This window comes from Taudactylus pleione, unplaced genomic scaffold (assembly GCF_031769625.1).
Source record: "Taudactylus pleione unplaced genomic scaffold, aTauple2 ptg000044l, whole genome shotgun sequence".
Lineage (NCBI taxonomy): Eukaryota > Metazoa > Chordata > Amphibia > Anura > Myobatrachidae > Taudactylus > Taudactylus pleione.
In genome coordinates, this window is record NW_028284446.1 from 9,148,379 (window position 1) to 9,173,679 (window position 25,301).

Sequence of the window (25,301 nt, forward strand, 5' to 3'; positions counted from 1 at the left end):
CATATTCTGTATCAGTGTTTGTACTGACTAATGTACATATCATTAATGGGTGTCATGCAACTGTGTCTATATTAATGCTATTCTTTTGTACCAAATGTATGATTTTGCCATTTTATATGAAGATTATATTTCACTGTTGCTGTCACTCAAGCCACGTTACCACATCTGATAACAAGCTCTTTTTTCTTAATTCATTATTAATTGAATTATTGGCCTTCTAGTTGTCAGGCTTTTAATAAATGTGTATTTTCCCTTTTTACTTTGTGTGTGTAACCCCCAGTCATTTATTGTGAGTTGGAAAAGAGTTTTCAGAGTCAACCCCTGGTCGACCATCACGTTGCCAAAAGCTGCACCCAGAAAAGAGAACTCAGGAGACGGCATTGAGTTTAAAAAGAGGTGAATTATCTAACTGTGATATTATCAACCCATCATCCATGTAGGCAGCGGTATCTGGTGGGCAGGTTAAAATGGGTCAAATGCAGGATACACTAGTGGGCAGAAGGACATCTAAGGTAATAGCTAGGACAGAGGGGCATGTATAATTAAATCAGTTGGGCAGTAGTGAGCATTTATCGCAAAATCTAGTGGACAGATGGTGGCATGTGATATAAGTGAAAGTGGGCAGTGGATGGCATATAAGAGAATAGTAAGTGGGCAGAGAGGCATATCTGAGCAAAATTGGTTGACCGAGAAGCATGTGAGGGAAATGTTGGTTTGGTAGTAGGGAGCATTTGGGAGAAAATCTAGATACAGTTGGTTGTGATAGAAATTATAGTGGACAGGAGGTGGCATATAAGGAAAGAGGTAGCATACAGAGGGGCATGTGAGAAAATTTGATGGGCACAGGGACATGTGAAGGCAAATCTTGTTTACAGAAAAGGACATTCTAGGAGAAAGCCTATTGGGCAGGTGATGGCATGTGAGAAAAATAATAGTTGACAGAGGGTGGCATGTAAGGGAAAAGCTGTCAGGCAGAGGGACATGTGAGGAAAATTGTTAGGCAGGGGGGCATATGTGAGAAGAACTTATGGACAGAGGGATCGGTGAGGAAAAAGCTGGTGTGAAGGGCAGTGTGTGATAGAAAAGCTAGTAGTTACAGAACATGTGAGAGAAAAGATGGTAAAGCTTTTGGCCAGAGCAGCATGTAAGGGAAAAAGATGGAGAGCAGACGATATGTAACAAAAAAAGCTGGTTGAGATTTTTTTTTCTCGGAATAAAAAATATACACTTAATGTAATGTGCAGATATAAATACATAATGCATAGACAAGGGGTATGATTGTTTTCTCAGATTTTTTTTGTGAGTTACAAACTGCCAATTTTATTAAATATAGGTTTTTAAATGTCTTTAATAAGTCAGCTGGTTTGTAGCACAATAAAAACAAACGCAGTAAACTAAAGATTAAAAAAAAAAAAAATGCTCCATGATAAATCAGGCCCAAACAAGTTCCTGTATTATTGTGACGAGTTACTTTTTTTATTGCTTTATTCTGAAATTGAATCAATTTTCCCCTGGTCAGCAGTGGAGCATGGACAACGTTCTGCATCAGACCAGTATTTGTGGACTGCAGCTTTACCAACCAGCCAGATGGAGGTAAGAGTTATTATTTTCATTTTACAAAGTTAAGTGTGCAAGGGACTCGGAAGTGGGTATTGGGTGGAGGAGGGGCAGTATCCTGAAGCTTTGCCTAGAGCACAGAGAAACCTTCCACTCCCTGTTAGCTGCTGATCCCTAATGTGCCTTCAGAAAATGATACACAGATTAGAAGTTGGTCAAATCAATTTATAGGTTGAGACAAGTGCGTGAAAGGGTGGGGTAATCTAGGCAAGAAGAACACAAACAAAATACCCTTTTACTGTCTGGGGGAATTTTTTTGTGATTTTCTTATCTGGATAATCTCACAATTTCATGCACTTGTCCCAGCCTATGTATTCATTTGAGCAGCTTCCAATTTGTGCGGCACTTTATAGAACAAGTAGCAATAACCCTTGATAAACTTCGCTGGCATACTTTTTGTCTTTTTCTAGAAGAAATATCAGTCATCATTATGATTTTTATATCTAATAATAATGAAGAACTGTTGAGCAGTTTATTATATATTATGATAAAAAACAGCAAATGATAACAGAAAATTTTACATTTCAAGGTAAGTTGGTATTTTAGCATGGAACCCTATTTTAGCATGTTTTCCATAAGGTTTGTGTGTTGCTTTCTGTACGCGTCATTCACATATGAAATAAGATTCAGGGGTCTATTTACTAAGCCTTGGATGGAGATAAAGTGTACCAAACAATCAGCTCCTAACTGTCATTTTTCATATACAGCCTGTGACATGGCAGTTAAGAGCTGATTGGCTGGTAACTTTATCTCCATCCGAGGCTTAGTAAATAGACCCCACAATTTCATAGACCTCATCCTATTATTAAAATTCTCCCAAATAAGCCTCAGACAGTTGTCAAAGAAGCAAGTGGACACGGAAAACCTCTGACTAGTCAGAAGTTACCAGTTATACAACTTTAAAAAAGGAAATATTTACCATGCTTTTTTATATAGCTAAGAAAAACAAATCATAAGCTGGGAATGAAGTATATTGCACTGAATATTAGGGATGCTGAACAAAATTGCAGTTATGTTTTTATGTATTAACAGATTGAGTTCACAAACAAATTGTACAAAGCAAGGAGGAGGCATAATCCAAAACATTTTAAATTCCTTGCTCTGCATTGTATCTGTGCTGTATATCTGGGGCTTGTAATGTTTAGTACATATCACCAGTGTTTTCAAAACAGCATATTCTTCATGTTGCATGTACACAATAATCTAGATAGGCACTGCTTGGAATTCTCAATAAAAGCACTCACCGTATGTAACATATATAAAAAGCTCTCTATTGCTTAATAAACCATACTACACCTTATACACATATCATTCCTATGTGAAAGATACAGTGAATGTAGCACATGTATACCTTTATTGTAAATCCAGAATAAAAAGTCCACAACTGTTAATGCAAACAATGAAACTTGAGAATTCCTTATAAAACCAATCTAAACATGGAAATGTTGAGCAAAGCAAACATGAATTGGGAACGACACAGTCACAGATAATTAAAGGCAAAATAATCACATAGATGAAGTTTACTTGTGTGAATGTCTTCAGTTCATTGCTAGTATTCAACAAAGGTATTCCATGTGTACCTTTATTATCGGTCATCACAAAAAAGGCACACTGGTCTTTGCAGGCAGTTTATATTACCTAAATGACAATAGGTGATATCCTAGTTATCTGATAAGTTTCATTATGACAATAACATTCTCAAAGGAATTAATAACCCTTACTGCTAGCATTGTGGCACAGTGGCTAGCATTGCTGCCTCGCAGTCCTGAGGTCAAGGGTTTGAGTCTTCTAACACAGGGAGAACATATAAACCTCATACAGAGTTTCTTCTCAAAATTCAAAAACATACTTGTAGGTTAATTGGCTTCTGATAAAAATGTAATTCTATGTGTGTTTCTATCCATGTGTTAGGGAATATAGGTTGTAACCTCCACTGGGCCAGAAATTAGAGTGAATGACTTTGTATAGTGTGTAATATAAACATATAATAACTGTTCATAATTATCATTCTCAATTAGTTTGGAAAGTTATTGCTAGTTTCTTAATTGTGAATACGTAAGATTATACTTGAAGGGTTGCAGTGGAACTCAAGGCAAGAAGTAATACCAGGTTAAGAGAAGGCTAAACTGTTCTGTATTCTCTTTCCTGTAATGTTACAACAATTTTTATTAATCAGAAAATTTGTCTTAATTTGTGTGGATTGGGTCATTTGTGAACGGTATTATTCACTAAGGGGTGTATTTGCTTCCAATTGTGTTTATGCTCAAAATGTAAAAGGGCAATAATTTTAGTAAAGGTATTGCCCTTTAAATTTCAGGCATAAACATTAGTAAACGGCAAAAAAGAGCTTGCTGGACCAAGGCAATGGGAGTCTGAATAGGTATAGCAGTCAGTGGCTCCTACAAGATGCAGTAGGATGTTCCAACTTTTTTTTTAGACAATGTCCTGAATTATCTTTAGCTAATAAGTTGTGTACCTAGGATAACATTGGAATCAGAAGTGTAAGAAAATTGGCTACCAATAGCAACTTAATAACTTTCACAGTATCCAATCTGACAAACCAGAACTACCAGTCATGGAAGCAATTGGAAGCTGCTGCTAATAAGGGCAGGTATGTGGATTGTACATAAAAGGCAGTGACTATTCCTCTCCTAGGTACCATATATGGATCAGGTAACATCAAAATCCCAATGTGCCATTGCCTTTAGCATAGACCAGTGGTTTCCAAACTTTCTTGAATCATGGCGCCCCAGAGTATCAACATTTTTTTTTACTGGAACCCCTAGGCCAGAGATCTCAAACGCTGTCCTCAAGGCTCCACAACAATTCAGGTTTTAGAGATATCCATGGTTGAGCACATCTGGCTTAATTAGTACCTCAGTCAATCTGATTTAACCACCTGTTCTCAACCATGGATATCTATAAAACCTGAACTGTGTGGGAGCATTGAGGACCGCGTTTGGGAACCTCTGGTCTAGGCCAAAAGTATCTTATTGACAAGTTCAGCAGAAATGTACTAATCAATTACCTCTTATCCTTAGGGTCAGATATGTGGTGGTAGATCTGTTTGTCCATGTATTTTATGAATGGCAGCCACCAGCTCTGGTTTTGCCTATTAAATTGACCATAAAAAATTTAATTTGGTCTTTGACCACCAACCTGTGGCACCCCTGCAATTGCCCTGTGGCACCCACTGCCTTATATGATATTCAAATTCTGAACTTATGCAAATAGAAAATGACAAAAAAAAGTTGGAGGAGCTACAGAAAGTGTATGAAAGCAAATCTCAGCAATAAAATATATTTAATTAATCAGAAGAGATTACATAAGAAGAAGCCTACACATGATAATGCACCAATGTGGTATTGGAGAATTTAAAATGTTTTCCATGTACTGTAGCCCATGTTGGTAGTCAGTGGTTTCCCAGACTGCTATGACATGTGTGTGACCACTCTTGCTGCTAAACCAGATGTTTTGAATCATCTGCTGACCACATGTAATGGTGTGTACACACGGTCAGATCTGTCGGAAGAACGATTTGAACGATTTTACCAACGATTTGAACGATTTCAGACAGTATTAAAATGAATGATGTCGTCCAAATCTGACTGCAAACCCATCAGATGTCAGATATCGTTATCGGACATGTGGGAACGCACATCGTTCATCGTTGCAGGCTCACATGTCAGATTTTCTTTCAGATAAGAACGACTGAATGATTTTTAAAATCGCTATCGTTCAGATCTGACACAAAATCTGACCGTGTGTATGCACCATAATGCACTAGTGTTTACTGTTGTAGATAAAGAGTAGATATTTTGTGAATAATATATGTTAGTGTATGTTATGTTATTAATGTTATGGATCTGATGCCGATATACTTGGGGAATTTGATAGTTTTCTGTCACTTGAATGTTCAAGGAATGTTTTGAATGTAAAAGACCATACCACTTTTACTGTACCATAATTTTCCTCATGGCATATCCATCTTTTATCATTCTATAGTCACCAAATGCAATGACAGCTATTTTCACAAAGATTGTTTATTTAGAAATTGTCACAACATTTCACAGTACTCGTACATTCCGTATTCTTAGTTTCCAACATAATACATTTAATACATGGAAAAATAATATTATTATAAATTAATTAGATTATTAGAATCAGTATTTATCTACCTTACTGGGAGTAGTATTTTATTTCTGGACAGGGTAGAGAGCCAGGAAATTTGATTGTATTGCTGTTTACACAAAATGAGCCAAGAAAACATGTTGGAAAATCTGCAAACTGATTTGATTCAGTGTTAAGAGAAGCTTTGGCTTGTTGGGCATAAATTTTAAAGTAGTGAAGCACCAGGCCATGAGGTTTAGTATCAGGCAGGGTGGTTGGAGTAGCAGCCTAGCAGATGTCTTAAAAATACATGCAGGGGCCTGTCCCTGTTATGTGTAACTGTTATGTGTAAAAGTAAGGTGATCACTTTACTTCCTGGTTCGAGGGCAGGCCATGCTGCTAGTCATCAGACCACGCATGTGCGAGAGCCCATTGCAAGTATGGGCCCAAGTGCAAAACTATGATTACCCCCCCCCCCCAATCTATTTTCATTAGCACATGGACCCATACACACTACGTATATTTTTTTGTCTGCAGCTTATTAACATACCATTATATATTTGGTATGAGGGAGGAAACTAGAACAAGCTTGGTGCATACAGGAGAGATGGCTGGGGGTGTCAAAGAATGGGGTTTTAAGACATGGCTGGGGGTGTCAGGGAATCAGAGAATGGAGTGCTTAGAGACAGTTGGGGGTGTCAGAGAGTGGGATGCTGAGAGATGGCTGGGAAGGTCATAAAATGGTGTGCTAAGAGACAGCTGGGACTGACAGACAATGGGGTGCTGGGTATGTGAGAAAATGGGGTGCTGAGAGATGGCTTGGGCTGTGAGAGAATAGGGTGCTGACAGGTGATTAGGGTTGTCAGAGAAGGGGTGCTGGAGAGATGGCATGGCATGTCAATGGGATGCTTAGAGACGGCTGCTGTGTCGGAGAATGGGGTGCTGAGACAGCTGGGGAGGTCATAGAATGGGGTGCTGAGAGACAGCTGGGGTTGTGAGAGAATGGGGTGCTGAGATACGGCTGGGGTGTCAGAGAATGGGGTACTAACACAACTGGGGAGGTCATAGAATGGGTTGCTGAGAGACGGCTTGGGCTGTGAGAGAATGGGGTTCTGAGAGACAACTGGGGTGTCAGAGAGGTATACAATCGGGAAGCCAGCTGCCGGAATCCCGACAGCCGGCTTCCCGACTGCTGTATCCTGGCGTGGGATAAATGACCTAATTTCCCTGACGCCCGGCATCCCGATCAATGGGATGCCGGGTGCCGCAAGCGGACAGCCGCGGGGGGGGGGGAGGGTTAGGTTTAGGGCACCCGGGGGGGACTTAGGGTTAGGCACACCCCGGGAGGGTTAGGGTTAGGCTTGGGGGAGGGAGGGTTAGGTATCCCCGGGGGGGACTTAGGTTTAGGCAGCGGGGAAGGGGGGATTAGGGTTAGGCACTTGGGGGGAGGTTAGGGTTAGGCACCCCTAAGGAGGGTTAGGGGCTTAGGTTAGGTTAGTTTATACTTACCTTAGCGACGATCGGGATTTCCAGCACTGTCAGGCTTCCGCTGTCGGGGGCTCTGCTTTTGTCGGCCAGGCGCTGCCGGGAATTGAACCACCGGCCGCATACCGATTCCGTCAGAGAAGGTGCTGAGAGATGGCTGGGGGTGTCAGTTTTGCAAGAAGTCAGATTAAAGAGAAGACTAAAAAAAGTCCATGAACGGGGGAGGGGGGGGGGGGGGCGTGGCCACAGTGGACATGGAGTAGCTAGCACCTTGCTGAGCTCTCCAGCCGCACTATCCGCATTCAATATCCTAACCTCTGCCCAGGGGTGCCCGTTATACCTGACTGGTGAGGGAAGGTCTGTTGCTGGTGTGGGAGCAGTTTGAGCCATCTCCCGCCTCCTCCTGTCCGTCCTCGCAGCTCCATCTTCCGCCTCCTCTTGTCCTTCCTCACGTCTCCGGTTCCCGCCTCCCCCTACATGCCGCGTGTGCCGCTGGGAGACCCTGCAGCCGCCGGAGCTCACTGTGGGACACGCGGCAGTTACAAGTGAGTGCCTCACCACCCCCGGGCCTTCTGACCGGCAGTGTCGGTCTGCTCTTCCCCCTGCTGTTCAACGCTGGTCTCTCTGACTGCCTGGAAGCGGCCATCTTATACCAGTTAACCCCTCGTCTCTCTGGTTTCAGTACCTCTCCTTATACTGTATACCACTAGCTTGTGCTGCCCTTCAGTTATGGGGAAAACACATCATGCAGCAGCTGCTGCTAAGTTGGAGCGATTTGCCTGTACCTCTGTGTCTAATACACTGCAGACGGAAGATTCTGTGGCACCTCCTGACCAATTACCTCCTTCAACTACCATTCCTTATGCCGCACAGGCCCCAGATATCACCTTACAGCAGGTGTTGGATGCTGTAACTACCAGTGAGAAGCGCCTGGCTGACCAGATTGACTCTGTACAGTCTAATATGTAAATTTTTCATTAAGACCTACAGCACGTCCGCGAGAGGGTTGGAGAGGCTAAGACACGCATTTCCACCTTGGAAGATTCGTTCTCCCCGCTTAAAGTATGAGTTACCACATTGGATTCTCAGATGGCAGCCGTGCCATGCAAGTTGTCAGATATGGAGGGGCGACTACGCCACAACAATGTTCGCTTCGTGGGTTTGCCGGAAAAGGAAGAGGGCTAACCCTGAAGAATTTATAGAAAAATGGCTTCTGGAAGTCTACAGTCACGATGCAATTACTACTCATTTCATAATGGAAAGGGCTCATCGAATCCCTACTAGGGAACCTCCACCTGGAGCACCTCCAAATTTTTACATTATCAAGATTGCGACGCAGTTCTCAGACTAGTTCGTGTCAAAGGCCCTATGGAGAGGAATGGGTACCGAGTCTCATGATTTCCTGATTTCTCTATCGATGTGCAGAAGGAGAGAACTCAATTTATGCCTAGTAAGAAACGCTTGCGTTAATTAAATCTCCCATATGCAATGTTATTTCCATCCAAGCTAAGAGTCATTGCTGATGGGGAAAGCAAGTTCTTTATGTCTCCATATGAGGCTGCCCTATGGTTTGACCGCACCAGGCTCGGTCGCAGACAGGTGCTTTGAAGATTAATTCAGTTCAATCACAATCTGCCTTGGACTCACCATGCTTTAATTCTGGTTACAGACTGCTGATTTCCCATATGATGGGTGCTCTTTGTATTTTTGCTGTGATCTCTAAGCTACTAATTGTTTGTCATCAGATATTCTGCTAGTATTATGAGATAACTGATTTCCTATTCGTTAATAGTTGCTAACACTAATTACTGTATATTTCTTGGTTTACTGCATTGTATTCTGTATGCACTATATAATTTTATGCTGCTTTTATACTGCACTTATAATGTTTAGGTTTGTGCACCTTTCCCAGTTGTTTTACAGGGGCACCGAGGGCGTCCTCGGCTGGAGAGCTCCCTCATGTCTAGGGGTCATTTAATTTATTTTCCCCACATTTTATAGGGGGACTATTGTATTGGGATAGTTGTTAGGTTTTATGGTTTGGGATTTAGGTATGCTTAAGTTGGGGTTAGGTATACGGGGAGGGAACAAGGGTTGGGGCTTTCCTTTTGTATTTTTTTTAATGGATGTCTCTATTTTGATGTCATATTAACTTATTTTGTTTCGTGACACTTCTCTTTCTTATGCATATACAGCTGTATATTTATCCTATTTATTTGGTTGTTCTGCACATTCTAACGGCCACCCATTGTACTGTTGCAGGTTTCTGTAGTCTTTGATGATGGCTGCTCCACTAAAAATTGTGCCATTGACAGTGGCGTAACTAGGGTATTTGGAGCCCAGGGCAAATTTGAAAATGGAGGCCCCCCCCCTCAACTATGTGCGCGCGTCTGCGGCGAAAGATGGGCATGGTCGCAAGGGGTGTGGCCACTAAAAAATGGGGCGTGACAACATGACACACACCTTTCTTGTCACTGGAACATTTCTTTCCATTTGCACCTTAATGCAGTGCCCCTTATACAGTCCCCCCTATGCAGTGCCCCTAGTAGTGGTCCCCCTTATGCAGGCCCCCAGTAGTACCCCTTATATAGTACCCCCAGTATACAATGCCCCCAGTAGTGGTCCCTCTTATGCAGGCCCCCAGTAGTGCCCCTAATACAGTACCCCCAGTAGTGGTCCCCCTTATGCAGCCCCCAATTAGTTCCCCTTATACAGGCCCCCAGGAGTGATCCCCCTTATGCAGGCCCCCAGTAGTGATCCCCCATATGCAGTGCCCTTTATACAGTGCCCCCAGGAGTGATCCCCCTTATGCAGGCCCCCAGTAGTGCCACTTATGCAGGCCCCCAGTAGTTATCCCCCCTATGCAGTGCCCCCTGTAGTGGTCCCCCCTGTGCAGTGCCCCTAGTAGAAAGTCCCTTATATAGTGCCCCAGTTAGAGTCCCCCATGTGCGGTGCCCCCAGTAGTAAGCCCCTTATATAGTGCCCCAGTAGGAGTCCCCCCTATGCAGTGCCCCCAGTAGTAAGCTCCTTAGATAGTGCCCCAGTAGAAGTCCCTCCTGTGCAGTACCCCTAGTAGTTGTCCCCCCCAATGCAGTGCCCCCAGTAGTAGTCCCCCCTATACAATGCCCTTTATATAGTGGCCAGCCCCAGTAGGAGTCCCCCTTGATGCAGTGCCCCCTGTAGTAGTCCCCAGTAGTGGTCCCCCCAAATGCAGTGCCCCCAGTAGTATCCCCCCAGTAGTAGTCCCCACTAGTGGCCCCCCCAATGCAATACTCCCAGCAGTATCCCCCCCAGTAGTAGTCCCCAGTATTGGTACCCCCCCAATGCAGTGCTCCAAGCAGTATCCCCCCCAGTAGTAGTCCCCAGTAGTGGTCCCCCCCAATGAAGTGCCCCCAGCAGTATCCCCCCTAGTAGTAGTCCCCGGTAGTGGTGGCCCCCCCCGAAGCAGTGCCCCCAGTAGTAGTCCCCTTCTTAGTAATAGTCCCCCCCTCCCGATAAATATACACAGAAATTAAACAATAAATAAAAGAAAAATTCTTAACTGAATCCAAGCTCCCACCGCCGCCGTCCGCACGTCAGTCCTCTCGGGCTGGCGCGCTCTGCATTATGGGAGAGACGTCATGATGTCTCTCCCATTACTCACTACAGGAGCTGGAAGGGAGCCGGTTCTTGCAGTGGGCGCTGCGGCTGCAGCAGTCAATGACTATCTGACTCTCATTGGCTGCTGTTTAACACACATCGCCGCCAGCGCTGGCAGCGATGTGTTTGTTAGCACAGCCTTAGCCTGCCCACCTGCCACCCTCCTCCAAGCACTATTGGGCAAGCGCTCGGGGGGAGAGAAGAGGCTCAGCTGTGGAGCACAGGACCGGTGCTGGGAAGCCTAGCGCCGGTCCTGTGTAAATGTGTAGTGCTGACCGCACTCACTGCGGTCGGCACTACACTGGCTAACTAGGGCGGGCCGGTACCGTGGCCGGCAGCGCTCCCCACCCCCTCACACTGCTGGTCCCATGGTGCCCAGGGCACGTGCCCCGCTTGCCCTGCCCTAGTTACGCCAATGGTCATGGAATGTCCGAGGGCTTAACCATAAAATTAAAAGATCCTTAGTCCTCCGGCAGCTCCGACAATATGGTTCTGACATTGCATGCCTCACTGAAACACATTTACTGGGGGGTAGATTAATGTCACTTAAAAAGTCGTGGGTTGGCTGGGTTTATCATACCTCACATACTTCATCATCCAGGGGTGTCTCGATCCTTATATGCAGATCAATTGGTTTTGAGCTTGTTTCCCCACAGAGTGACCCCTGGGGAAGCTATATTTTCTTACAGTGTCGAATAAATGCTGCCCCCATTCTTTTGCTGACTATATATATCCCACCGCCCGACTCACCTGAGGTTATGAAAAAAGCAGCTGAATTTATGGCTAGATTTCCGGATACAACTGTAGTTTGCGTGGGGGATTTTAGCAATGTATTGGACCCTGTTCTTGATAGGTGGAGCAATGCCCCCAGTGCTTCTTACTCTAGTAGTAGTTGCTTTGGTGCCCTTGTGGCAGCGCTGGGTTTGGTGGATGCTTGGAAGATGAGGCATCCCATGGAGAAACAATATTCCTGTTTCTTGCATACCCATCACTCGTTCTCCAGAATTGACCTTGCCCTGATCTACTCCAATCTGTTGCTTAAAAATAAGTCAGTTCCATACAAGCCCAGAGGAATTTCAGACCACTCCCCACTTGTACTTGAGTTGTACCTGGCTAGCCAATGCGGGCATTCCTTCTGGAAGCTCAACCCTTTCTGGTTAATACGTATGGGGGCAGGGTCAGAACTAGAGGCTGCCTGGGGTGAATTTTTCTCTAATAATCATGGCTCAGCTACCACTACGGTAATTTCGGATGCCTTTAAATCCTTAAAGGGTACCCTTATTAGACGAGTGTCACGACTGGCTCAGGAGGATCTCCTACTGATGAGCTGAAAGCTGAGGTCCCGGGTTGTGGAAGGAATCGGAGGCAAGGGGCCTGGATGTATGTCCTCATCCACAAGTATCGGATGTTAGTGAGACCTGACCAAAGGCACGGAGTCTAACCTGCTGGGAGATGTTCACCAGTGACCCCTCCAAGCGGGATATGGGTTTACAATGCACAATGATAATAATAAAAAACTTGCGCTCCAAGTCCACTGGTGCTGCAATGACGGTGAGGATGGTCACCAACACCCTCTAATTGATCACAATATAGAAATACAGTACTTGCAGTCAGTTGCGCTCCTCTGGTGCACAGAGATTACCAGATTCCAGTAATTTTTGCTGGTGGAAAAGGTCTCAAAAAGTGCTGCTTATATGGTGAGTTCATATAAGGAGCAGAAAATTACCAGGTGATACTGTGTGGAGGAAAGTGACCGGGCATATAACCAGAGGAATCACAGACACCTGTATACCCGGGAGGTGACTGTTGTACCCTAAATTTTTGCTATTCTGGGTGTGTGCTGAGCTCCCTCCGTCGTGCGCATGCGCATTTGGGTACCATCGACCCGCTTGCGAGCGTCCTGCGCTCGCGATCGGGTCTGAATGAGAACCTCAGTACAGACTGTTGTTTGTAGCACATATGCAATATGCTTTAGCTGATAGACCAGGAAGTTACTTTTCTAATTTAGCTCGAGCAGAGGTCCCCTGTAGCTGTAGTTGAAGTTCTTGATTCTGCCGGGATGGCCCAGATATCAAGCTTTATATACATCCAGATTGACCTGCTAATTAGAGGCTGTACCATCCTACCTTGCAGGTATACTGCTGCCCACTTTTACAGCCGAAGAAAGGGATTATTTGGATTCCTCCCTGACACTGGAGGAGGTAGATGGGGCTGTTCGTTCCTTCCCTGGTGGTAAGGCACCCGGGCTAGATGGAGTTTCTATTGAGTTGTACAAAAAACATAATCAATTGTCCCACACCTCTTTGACTTATTTAATCAGCTATATGAGGGCTCTGCCCTCCCACAATCGAAGCTTTTATGTAGTCTTGCCTAAGCCGGGGAAGGTTCCGAGGTTGTCTGATTCTTACCGACCCATGTCTTTTCTCCCTACAGACGTTAAAATCCTAGCCAAATTGCTAGCCACTCAGTTGAATATTATGATTTTATCAATTATCCACCCAGACCAGACAGGATTTATGACCGGAAAATCCACATCCATTAACCTACTCCGTCTCTTCACTCGCTTGCAGGTCTCTCATGGGCAGGAATCCTCCTCAGTTGTTTTCTCGCTAGGTGCAGCAAAAGCTTTTTATTCTGTGGAGGGGCCCTTCCTATGGGAGGCCTTGTGCTGTTTTGGGATTGGCCGTGGGTTTATCAAGTCGTTTCAGCTCCAGGACTCAACCAATACCCTAGCAGTTGGGGCTATCTCCCTCTTTTTTTTCTTTAACGCGTGGAGCGAGACAGGGATGCCCTTTGTCTCCTGCCCTTTTTGCTATAGCAATTGAGTCTTTGGCATGTCTCATTCGGGCACATAGGGGTATCAGGGGACTGGAGCTGGGAGCCAGAACAGACAAGGTGGCATTGTACGCTGATGATATGTTGCTCTTTGTTTCTGACTATTCCAGTTCCCTGCCTCATGTTCTTGATCTCATTACCCAGTTTGGTAGTTTTTCTGGACTTAAAATAAATTGGGATAAATCCTGTATTCTCCTCGTTAGAGGACCATGCCCTGTGAGACCAGGTAGCACTGAAGTGGGTCAATACCTTTAAATATCTTGGTATTTGGGTATCCAATGTTCCCCGAGATTATGTGACCTTAAATGTGGGGCCTCAGGTGGACTATGTATGGGCTGGGGCAAGGATCTGGAGTAAACTATCGCTCACCGGGTGTGTTAACTTAATCAAAATGGTGTTGCAACCTAAACTGTTATATGTATTTCAATTCCACGATTTTCCTTCCCCAGTTACTTTCCTGTCAAATAAATAGCCTGATATCCTCTCTGGTTTGGGTGGATCGCCGAGCTCGCATTCAACTGAATGTGCTTACTAGGCCTTGTACACAAGGGGGTCTTGCACTTACCTATTTTTGTATGTATTATTTTGCATCTCAATTGGCACATTTGTGGCACTGGATCAATGATACCGATCTTCAGACCTTACATGCTCTTATGATATCCCAAGCTACCCCGGGTCATACTCCTCTGCAGGCTCTTCTTAGTGGTAATATGTCTAATAATTACCTTTACTTAAACAAGCTGTCCGAATATGGGAATCTGTCTCAACTCCTATTGTATGCACGCTAGAAAATATAGATGAACACTTGCTTGATAGACACACTTATCAGTGTGTACTGAATGTCTGTATGCTGGCCAAAGTCTGTATTGCTCGCTCTTGGATGGCATCCACAAGGCCGGAGTTTTATGATTGGTTAGCCCACCACAATTGCGCATGAGAAATAAATTTATTTTGCTAGAAACGCTGAATCTAAATTTGATCGTATATGGGCTTATATCCGCTTATGCTCAGATCTCCCATGAGCTGCTATCTGTCACTATTTCTACAACTAGGTCTACTATGTAGCAGCCAATGAGGGGGGATAATGCTACACAATCAATTGTTAGTATGTGCATTTCTTTATTTGTAACCTGTTTTCTTTGCATATTTATAATGAAGTGTTATTAATAGATATGCATAACAAGTGTCGAAACCTAATAATTGGGTAAGACAGAATCTGTTTGCCAATCAGGAAAACCTGCACGACGCCATCTTGTGAATGGCAGCAAGACATCCATTATAGAAAAGAAAGCTTACACAAGCGCCATTTTGTCAAAAATACATAGTACACAATCCACAGTGCAAAATTGATAAAAGTAGCAATTTTGCTACTCACAACGCAAAGTTGCTAAAAAGTAGCACGAACAGCTTTTTAACAATCTTCCCCTAACACCTACTGACAGTGTTTAGCAGACATAAAATAACTTTGCAACATGTTAAAATCACCACAAACTTATATTTGAGCAGTAGCAAAGTAGTGGTGTTTTCCCCTGCATTCACATTAACACATACGCGATGTAGCAAAAAGTAGCAAATTAGTGGTGTTTTCCCTGCACTTCATGTTAAACATAGGACAACGCAAAATAGCTATTTAGACGCACAGCCAGCTTTTTAGTGACCTTTCCCAAACCCATACTGGCATGCTCACACACATACACAGAAGCCATACACAGAAGCCTTTCCAACTTAGTGCTGGTCGCTAAGTGCCCCACAGACCCTCAAACACACAACACAATTTAGTGTAATTTCTCCCCGCATACACATTTAAAAGCAATGGTCCCGCAGCGCAAAAGGAATGATTATTACTTGGTTTAATCGCAATGTCAGCATATAAAGAAATGAATGTTTTCTGTAACTATGGCTTAGTAAATGACAATTGGACCGTGTTTGGTGCCGTACTGATCTACTCTGTTCCCACAGCATTCCAGTGGCATCGGTGAGAAGATCAGAACATGCGGCTATGAAATATGAATGTTAGAGAGAATAACTTCTTGAAATGTTGTATGCCATAGTTAGATTAGATTTATTATGCAGCGGGAAGGTGAACACAATCAGGCTGTTAGAGGCTGGGTTGAGTCTTTGCACTGACCTATGAATTGTACCGTAACGGAAGAAGCAAGAAGAGGAACCAATGAGAACCTGCCAACGTATTCTATTGTATTGCTTATCCCAGTACGGGTATATATGTGAGTGCTCTGAAACAAGATGCCAGTCTTCGGTGTTCCTGTTATGCTGTTCGACGAAGGTCTCATTATTGATGCTGGTATCTGGTCCCAGAGCGCACGCGTATGTATTGACTGTACCTTATGACCTAATATTTGTACAATTTATTTTGCGCTCATTGTTAGATCATAGCGTGGTAACATCTGTACCTTTACCTGAATAATAATCTTTAGCGCGTTGGACTGCTATTCAACTGTCTTAGAGTTTTATTAATGGTATAATTAAACACAACGCTAATTAGAGACATCTTGTGGTTTTAGAAGGTATAGGCAGGTTTTGTCTTAGAGGTTCTAGGCAGGTGAATATTAGAGGTTTATAGGCAGGAATGTACTAAAGGTTATTTACGATTCAACAGTTGGGGGCTAGCAGGTTTATCACGTTATCTGATACACGGTAATACTCGGTCAGTTCTCTCTCAGCAAAAGGGTGGAGGCGCCTTTTGAGAGATGCATTAGCACAGTGTTGCTGAGAGCGTACTGCCAATTATTGTGTGGAGGAAGCGCTGATCAGAATCCAGGGACAAGGAGAGAAAAGTCGTTTTCTCTCGTTGATAAAAGTTTAGAGGGAGTAGCATAATAGCATTAAGGCATTAAGGTAATAACACGTGGGCCTAGTCGCATCACTGTGTATGCGACTAGTCGCACAATTGCCTACACTTACTTCCGGTTGTGCTGCCACGTGTTTGAACAAAGCCATTGAGGTTTTCATTTTTTTTCTATTACCAATATCTGGGTTAACGTGTATTTTTCTGCGCAGGAAAAAAGTGTGTAACAGTGAATATTTGTTGAACAAAGTTAAGGGTATCGTATGATCCTTAAAGGCTAGGTGCAAGGGTTAGTCTAGCCGCTCGGTAAGCAGCTTTACCGTTCTATACACAGTAGCAGGTGTACATGTTGTCTTTGTTGTAGAGAGGTGCGTGAGAGTAGCCGACATACAAACTCTCATAGGTGTGGAAGTTGCCTTACTAAAGCTTAACCGGGTGTGGAAGTTGCCTTTTTCAAATCTTATCCAGGTGTGGAAGTTGCCTTGCTAAATCTTATCCAGGTGTGTGGGCGCCGCCGACTTAAATCGTCCACAGGTAAGTGAAAGTGTCTTGATTGTCTTTCACCGGCTTAAATCTTTATTGAAAAGCATAGGAGTTGTCTCAGAATGGGAGCCACGCAAACAGTAGAGATGTTAGTCAATGATGTGCTGATAATGGAGGCGCCGATCGGATCGGCCGTCGTATCATGCATACCAAGTACGGTACTTATGCAATAAGGTATTGTGATTTATGGTTTAATATGACGAGGAAGAGTGTTAGATCATTTCCCGGAATTGGTAGTTTTGATAAAAATGTGTTAGACAATGTCCGGGATCACATCAGTTTGATGCGCTCCCGAGAGAAAAAGGTTAAATATTTTGAATGTTTAAAACTGTGGCAGCACGAGGGGGAAATGTGGCTGAAGGAGGTACCCGCGACGCAAACAGACGTCACGGGCACAGTCTCGGGCAATGCGCCGGTGACGCTAAATAGCGCCGCGGACGCATTGCTTGATAGCGCGCGTGCACTGCAAGGTAGCATCGCAGAAGGTAGTACAGATGGTTCACGCGCACCACCGTCGCCCTATGCGGATGGGGGTGTAGGTGCAGTCACTGTAAAAAAAAACATAAAAATGTAACAAGCAACTTGTACCCTCTCTTAAGCAATTATAAAGAAAATGTTTATGATATGGATGATGAGCCTATTGTAATGTCTGCCATTTCCCATGCTGTGCCAATGATAGATGCTTCATCACCACAATCATGGGTGGTGCCGCCGTCTCCATCGGTAACAGCAAGGGAAGTGTTAACACACTCTTCACCCATAGAGGAAGTTGTTAATACCATACGTAGCAGCAGCAGACTAAACCCCCAGCCAGGTAATCAGGTCAAAGGTAGCAGTGCTACCGGTCCGCATCCCATTCGGACAATAACTGTTCCAAATGGAAATGCAGACGCAAACGGTATAGTGCCCACGAGGGAAGTAGTAATGCATTGTCCTTGGACAAGAGCAGAACTAAATTCCATCATAAATGATTTCCCCGATCCCAAAAAGGAATTAGCCAAATGTCAAAGATTTTTGAGAAATTTGGGTAGTTCACATGAACCCACTAATAAAGATTGGCGTGTGGTGTTAAGGGCCTGTCTGCCACTCAATACCGACGTGACAAAATTTATCACGGATTGTGTATTGGATGGTGACGTCCCCTTAACAGATCAAGTTAACCAAGGTAACATTTCCCGCATTGTAACTCAATTGGGTATATATTTTCCAGTAGTAGTTAACTGGAACAAAATTTTCACCATTAAACAAAAAGAGAGTGAGACTGCAGAAGATTACTGCGATTGGGCTCTGCAGGCTATCACCCAGTACACTGGGATAGAGGATATTAAAGATAGCACTCACCACAGGGGGATGATAGTTACGGTACTTGTGGACGGTCTGAAAGAGACTTTAAAAACTCGGGTTCAGACCTCACAGCCTGGCTGGCGGGGACTTACAATAGATACCCTCATAGAAACCGCCATTGAACATGATAAGAACATCTCCAAAAAGAGAGAAGCCCAGAGCGAGAAACTAATGGCTGTCAGTATACAAGCTCTGGAGGGACTGACGGTAACATCACAGCCAACAGACACACTTGCACTTGCACACACACTCACTCTCACTAACCCCACTCAACAACAAACGCAACTCTATCCCACTAACCCGATGCAACCACAGGTCCCAGGCTATCCACCAACTTCTTATCCCCCACAATACCCTTACCCTCCCATTCCTTACCCATATCCACCACCTTTACCCTCTGCGCAAACCTCACAACACCACATGTCTCCACCCGAAACACGAACCTGTTTTAACTGTAAACAAACAGGACACTTAAGTAGAAACAACTGTACAGTAAAAGGAATAGGGATCCCACATCAGGGAAGACCCAGATATCCCCATAAGGGATATGCACAGAGGCCAGCAAATGTTCAGCAGGCACCAGCTCCAATTGTAGCCGTAACTGCTTTATTGGAGAATGGTAGCCAACGCTAGGGGTCAGGTCATACCTGTAGTCTACAGATGGTCAGGTTAACGGGAAGTACTAGGGAAGAACCGGTCATGATGGTTGATGTAGCTGGTACTGAATATCCTTTTCTTGTAGACACAGGGGCGACCAGGTAGGTGATAAAATCTCCTGTTAATTTGCAGGTGACCAACGAGACAGTACCAACAATGGGTGTAACAGGTAAAGTGGAACGTTATCCTTTAACAAAGTCCACAGAGGTTACTATTGGGGTATTGCATACCAGGCATTCTTTTCTCCTGGCTGCTGCGGCTCCTACTAACCTACTGGGTAGAGACTTGTTATGTAAAATGGGATGTGTTCTATATTGCACCCCTGATGGTGTATTTTTAGATATCCCAGAGAGAATGGAATACGAGGCGCGGGATATGTTAGACACTCCCCAAAGGATAATGTATCACTCTACAGGTTTAAATGAAACTCCATCACAGGTAGATGAAATGTTGTCCCTAATCCCAGATTCCCTTTGGACTAAAGATGGACAGGACACTGGATTAATGGCAAACATAAGCCCTGTAATGGTAAATTTAAAAAGTGGAAGGCAAGCTCCAAAAATTCCCCAGTACCCACTAAAACAGGAGGTAGAATTAGGGGTGTTTCCAATAATTGAGCGATTATTGCCACAGGGAATTTTAGTTTGTACAGCTAGTGTAGCCAATAGTCCCATCTTTCCAGTGAAGAAAAGTAGTGGGAGGGGCTACAGGCTGGTACAAGACCTTAGAGGTGTCAATAAGGTAGTAGAGAGCCAATTCCCCGTAGTGCCAAATCCAGCTGTCATTTTGATGCAAATCCCACCAAATGCAACCCATTTCACTGTCATTGACCTCTGTTCAGCTTTCTTCTCTGTGCCTCTCCATCCTGACTGTCAGTATCTATTCGCATTTACATACAGAGGTTTACAATACACATGGACACGATTACCCCAAGGTTTCATAGACAGCCCCAGTATCTTCTCCCAGGCATTGCACGACTGTTTACAATCTTTTTAACCTGCCAATGGATCTATTCTAATTCAATATGTGGACGATTTATTGCTATGTTCTGACTCGTTTATGTCATGTTTGAATGATACTAAACTTTTGTTACTTCATCTCTCACAAACAGGACACAAGGTTGCTAAGGACAAACTACAGCCGTGCCAATCCAGAGTAAAATATTTGGGACACTGCCTAATCCAGGGGTTACGACACCTTACAACAGATAGAATCCAGGCCATACAAAACATGACACTGCCGCAGAATCAACAGCAAATTCGTACCTTCTTGGGAATGTGTGGATACTGTAGAATGTGGATAGCAGGGTTTTCTATTTTGGCCTTACCTTTACATGAATTAGGACCTCATTCAGAGCCGGTCGCACAGAGCGTGCGGTCGGTCTGAATGAGGGGAGGACGTCTTGAATTTTCAAGACGTCCTCCTTTGCGGTGGTAAGGCTGTGGGTTAACACCCACAGCCTTACGACCGCCTAAGGTGATGATCGCGATGGTCAAGACCATCGCGACCATCGGGGCTTACGACGAGACCCTAGGGTAGGGTCTCCCTTGTCGTAAGCCCCGGAGAGCTTTCGGCTCTGTCTGAGCCGGAAGCTCTCCACTGACATCACTAGTGATGTCAGTGGGGCCGCCCCCAAACAGTAGGCGTTCCCATGGGAATGCCCCCGTTTGGGCTGCCACCCCCCCGGCCCACCTTCCAAACGGGGCGAGCTGTCAATCAACATCGACAGCTCGCCCCCTTTGGATCGACACCCGCTACGACCGGCGCTGTCAGTCGTAGCTGGTCTCACGCATGCACACGATGGCGCCGTCGTGCACATGCTCTGTGGGGGGCCATCGACCCGGTCCGAGCGCATCGGCGCTAAAGACCGGGTCTGAATGACCTCCTTAGTCTCTTCCTCAAAGCCCGATCGTGTCATACACACAGAGGAATCAGAACAGGCTTTCCTTAATCTTAAGGATAGTCTGACAAGAGCTCCTGCATTGGGAATACCTGATTTTGAAAAACCTTTTGATTTGTATTGTACGGAAGCTGATGGTTGTGCTGCAGGTGTCCTTATACAAAAACATGGGGATGTCAGTAGGCCCGTAGCATATTACAGTGCACAATTGGACACTGTGGCGAGATCACTCCCAACCTGTTTGAGAAGTGTAGCAGCAACGGCTCTATTGGTCAGCAAAAGTGAGGATGTGGTATTGGGCCATGATATGATTGTCTATACCCCACATGCTGTGTCTGCCCTGTTGAACTCTGCCCAAACCAGACACGTATCCTCAGCTAGATTCACCAAATGGGAACTAGCTCTAATAGCACCCTCAAACATCACTATAAAGCAATGTAATACGTTAAATCCAGCAACGTACTTACCGTATGTGCATAAGAATGCACAAAGGGTGGAGGATGAGTCTCTGGTAGAAAGTGAGTTTTGCAAAGGTATTGATACGCATGATTGTATGGATTATCTTAACCAGACCTTTACCGCTAGACCTGACATACGTGACATACCTTTAGAGAATGCAGATGTGACATTTTACATGGATGGGATTTGCCATAGACAAACGGACACAGGTGAGTTATGTACAGGTTATGCTGTTGTAGATGACACAGACATCATAGAAGCTGAACCTCTTGGTCCTCCTCACTCAGCCCAAGTGGCGGAGTTAGTAGCACTGAGAAGAGCGTGTGAATTGGCAGCAGGCAAATCTGCCAACATTTGCGCTGACTCTAGGTATGCGTTCGGGGTGGTTCACGATGTCGGAGCTCTATGGCGTCTGAGAAATTTTATGACAGCAGCAGGCACACCAGTCGCACATTCCAGACACATAAAAGGATTATTAAAAGAAATTCAGTTGCCCAAAATGGTAGCAGTAATTAAGTGTAAAGCCCACACATGTGAGGAAGATCCGGTATCATTGGGCAACAACAGGGCGGATGAAGCTGCCAAGTGGGCAGCAGGTTTAAAAACAAATGTACCCATAGAACAAGTAATGGTTTTCCAAACAGTTGACATGCAGAAATTAATTGAGATGCAAAATTTGTGTTCTACCCAAGAGAAAGCAACCAGAAAGTCTAAGGGATGTGGGCAAGAGCCCTCTGGACTCTGGAGGGACGGACAAGGTAAGCCGTTGGCACCTAAGGTGTATTACCCAAGCCTGGCAGAGGCAGCGCATGGACTGACTCACTTGGGAAAACAGGGTATGTGCAAGTTGGTGAGGGCATACTAGTGCGCACCAGGTTTTTCTTCACAAGCAGAGAAGATAGCAATGTCCTATCTGACCTGCTTGAGATAGAACATAGGGAAAGCGATCCCTACTGAACCGTCCCACATTCCACCGACTGATGGACCTTTCCAGGTGATACAAATTGATTTCATCCAATTACCACCCTGCAGGAATCTTAAGTATGTATTAGTGTGCACAGACGTATTTTCTAACTGGGTTGAGGCCTACCCCGCGGCCCCTAATACTGCTGCATTTACTGCCAAGAAAATAGTTCAGGAATTTGTATGCAGGTACGGTATCCCTAAAATCATCGAGAGTGATAGAGGTACCCATTTCACAGGTGATGTTTTTCAAAATATGTGTAAGCTGATGGGTATTAATAGCCGACTTCACACCCCTTACTGACCTCAAGCCAGTGCCAAGGTAGAGAGGATGAACGGGACTATTAAAAATAAGCTAAGTAAAATCATAGCAGAGACTGGACTAGGATGGCCAGAAGCATTACCTTTGGTCCTACATAGCATAAGGACCACCCCTAAACCTCCTCTAAATGTGTCCCCATTCGAAATATTGTTCGGTAGACAACCTCATTTGATTATAAGTCCACAGGAAGATCTAAAGGGTAACAACGAGGTAACTGTGAAGTATCTTATATCAATGAGTAAGCAGTTAAAGCAACAGCAGCAGAAACTGAAATTGTTGTCTAATGATATGCCTGACACGAACTGTCATGATGTTGAACCAGGAGAATATGTAATGTTCAGAAATTTCTTCCGTTCACGCTGTTTGACTGATCGGTGGGAAGGTCCGTACCAGGTGCTGCTGATGAGTACTACATCTTTGAAGGTGGCCGAGAGAGATACCTGGGTCCATTCCACTCACTGCAAAAAGGTCAAGCAACCGGTGGAGAAACAAGTCGGAGACAAAGCTGATAGCGTGGATCTGTCCATCGCGAGCTTGTTCCGGGAGGATTGAAAAGGTCGTAGTAAGATACCTGAACTGAGAGAAATTTACAGGTCTTGTTGTGACAATGGACGGGCCTGCTGTGTTAATTTTCATATTCTCTTTTAGAGTGTTCCCCATCCTGGTCAGTCCGGGGATATCCAGTGTCTGTGATGGGGGACCGATTGAGGAAGCGGGAGCTGATGGCAGTGCTGATGGAGTGGAATCAGGAGGAGTGCAATGCCAATCAGGGGAGTGCCTTTCCAATCTTAGTACTGTTATTGTTAAAAGAGCTGTCATTCCGGATACTCGGGGAAGATGTGGAGGGTTATCGCCTGAGGATTCCTGTATTTGTGAGCTTTGTGGGTCCCTAGTTGATGAGAACTGTATCCAACGGTGCCAACCTAAATATAATCCGTACTGGGGTAGGTATCCTCTAGAGGATTATCATAGCATGGTAGGCAAAGTGTTAAATCAAACCGATTGCTGGGTGTGTTCACATGTGCCCCAGATCACTTTTGTGTTTAAACATAACCAACCCCAATAAACCCGGGAGTTGGGAAGTGACAGGGAATAATCAGACGATGACCTTCTCACAAAGAGCTGATAATGAGTCCATAAACCATGATCTATTGCGCTCCATTAAGTCATTAAGTTCCACCAAAGAAATTATTGGTAAGGTGCCAAATGGTTATTGTGCTAAAATAACACAGCCAGAAACTTGCATGTACCAGATGGAAGAACCAGAAATAGGATTGTTTGCAAGGGAAATGTGCTTAATGATAATGATGCATACCATTCCTTATGTTCTCCCTGATAATGTATATTTCATCTGTGGAAGAAAAGCGTATAAATGGCTCTCCCCGAGTTCCGAAGGTTTGTGTTACCTGGGAAGAGTAGTCCCAGAAGTTATGACCCTCACACATGTCGAAATGCTTGGTATACATAAAAACACACCGTCACCATATCTTCACACACAAAATGAACACAGAGGCAAAAGAAATATGGTACCTAGTGATATACATAAAGCCACTCAGTTAATCAGTGAGACAACTGGCTTTCAAATTCTGGTCGCATTGGACCCCACCAGGATCGCTCGGGGTACATTAAATTTTAGATATATCCAGGAACTTGCTAAATTAATAGATAATATAACCGAGATGTATGATGACACATTCAGGTATACAGGGAGAGAATTGCAAGCGTACAAGAAAGAACTGGTGCAACACAGGCTAGTGTTGAATTATTTAACTGCTGTTACTGGAGGGTATTGCGTAACATTGGCCACCCAATTTGGAGTAAAATGTTGCACCTATATCACCAATGATACCAGCGACCCTAAGGAGGTGATAGACCGGAAGATGGATGAAATTCTGCAGCTAAAGTGGGAATTTCGCAAGAACCATAACGCTTCAGTGGCTGGAGTAGGGGAAAAGATAGAAGGATGGGTGTTATGGCTGAACCCAGTGAAATGGTTCTCAGGTCTAGGGGAATGGGTCCAGGAAGTGATCGCTAGCATAGGCAAATTCTTAATCCTTATACTGATTGTCATCATAATAATTGGCATATGCGTCCGGTGTGTTCCTATTGTGTTGAAGTGTGGGAGATGTAAAAACAGAGTGAAACGAAAGAATGAAACTATGATGGTGGTCAGTAATGACAATATGTATACTGAGGTAAATATAGGACTGCATTACAACCCTGAACTAGGAAATACAATCGTTTGATGTATTATATTTAGACATGCATAGAATGTATTATTGAAATGTTATTCATAGAACACCTCAGATAATGTAAAGTCTCAATTCCCCTTCAAGACTCTCCTTATAGGATAGGTGTATCCCCACATCTTTCCCATGATCCCTTAAGGATCCGCGGTGTGCGTATAAGGACAGTTTTATGTCCCTCCCGGAGAAGCGTTATCTGAATGGTTCAAATGACCACACTGTGTCATACCATAATAACATTGAACGGTATATTCACATGCATGGCTAAACAGATTCAGAATAGGTTGTGATAGTGCTTGATTGGCTATCAAAGGGTGGACTGTTGAAACCGAATAATTGGGTAAGACAGAATCTGTTTGCCAATCAGGAAAACCT

At 44.3% G+C, this 25,301-nt stretch overlaps 1 long non-coding RNA gene across 1 annotated transcript in view; it reads left to right on the forward strand.

The window, feature by feature from the left end:
* Nucleotides 1-284: 284 nt before the first annotated feature.
* The window catches only part of LOC148537796 (uncharacterized), a 51,151-nt gene continuing 26,134 nt past the window's right edge, over nucleotides 285-25,301 (forward strand). The window contains exons 1-2 of the long non-coding RNA XR_015873326.1: nucleotides 285-396; nucleotides 1,520-1,593. This is a non-coding gene — a long non-coding RNA (uncharacterized LOC148537796). The remainder of the gene's footprint in view (nucleotides 397-1,519; nucleotides 1,594-25,301) is intronic.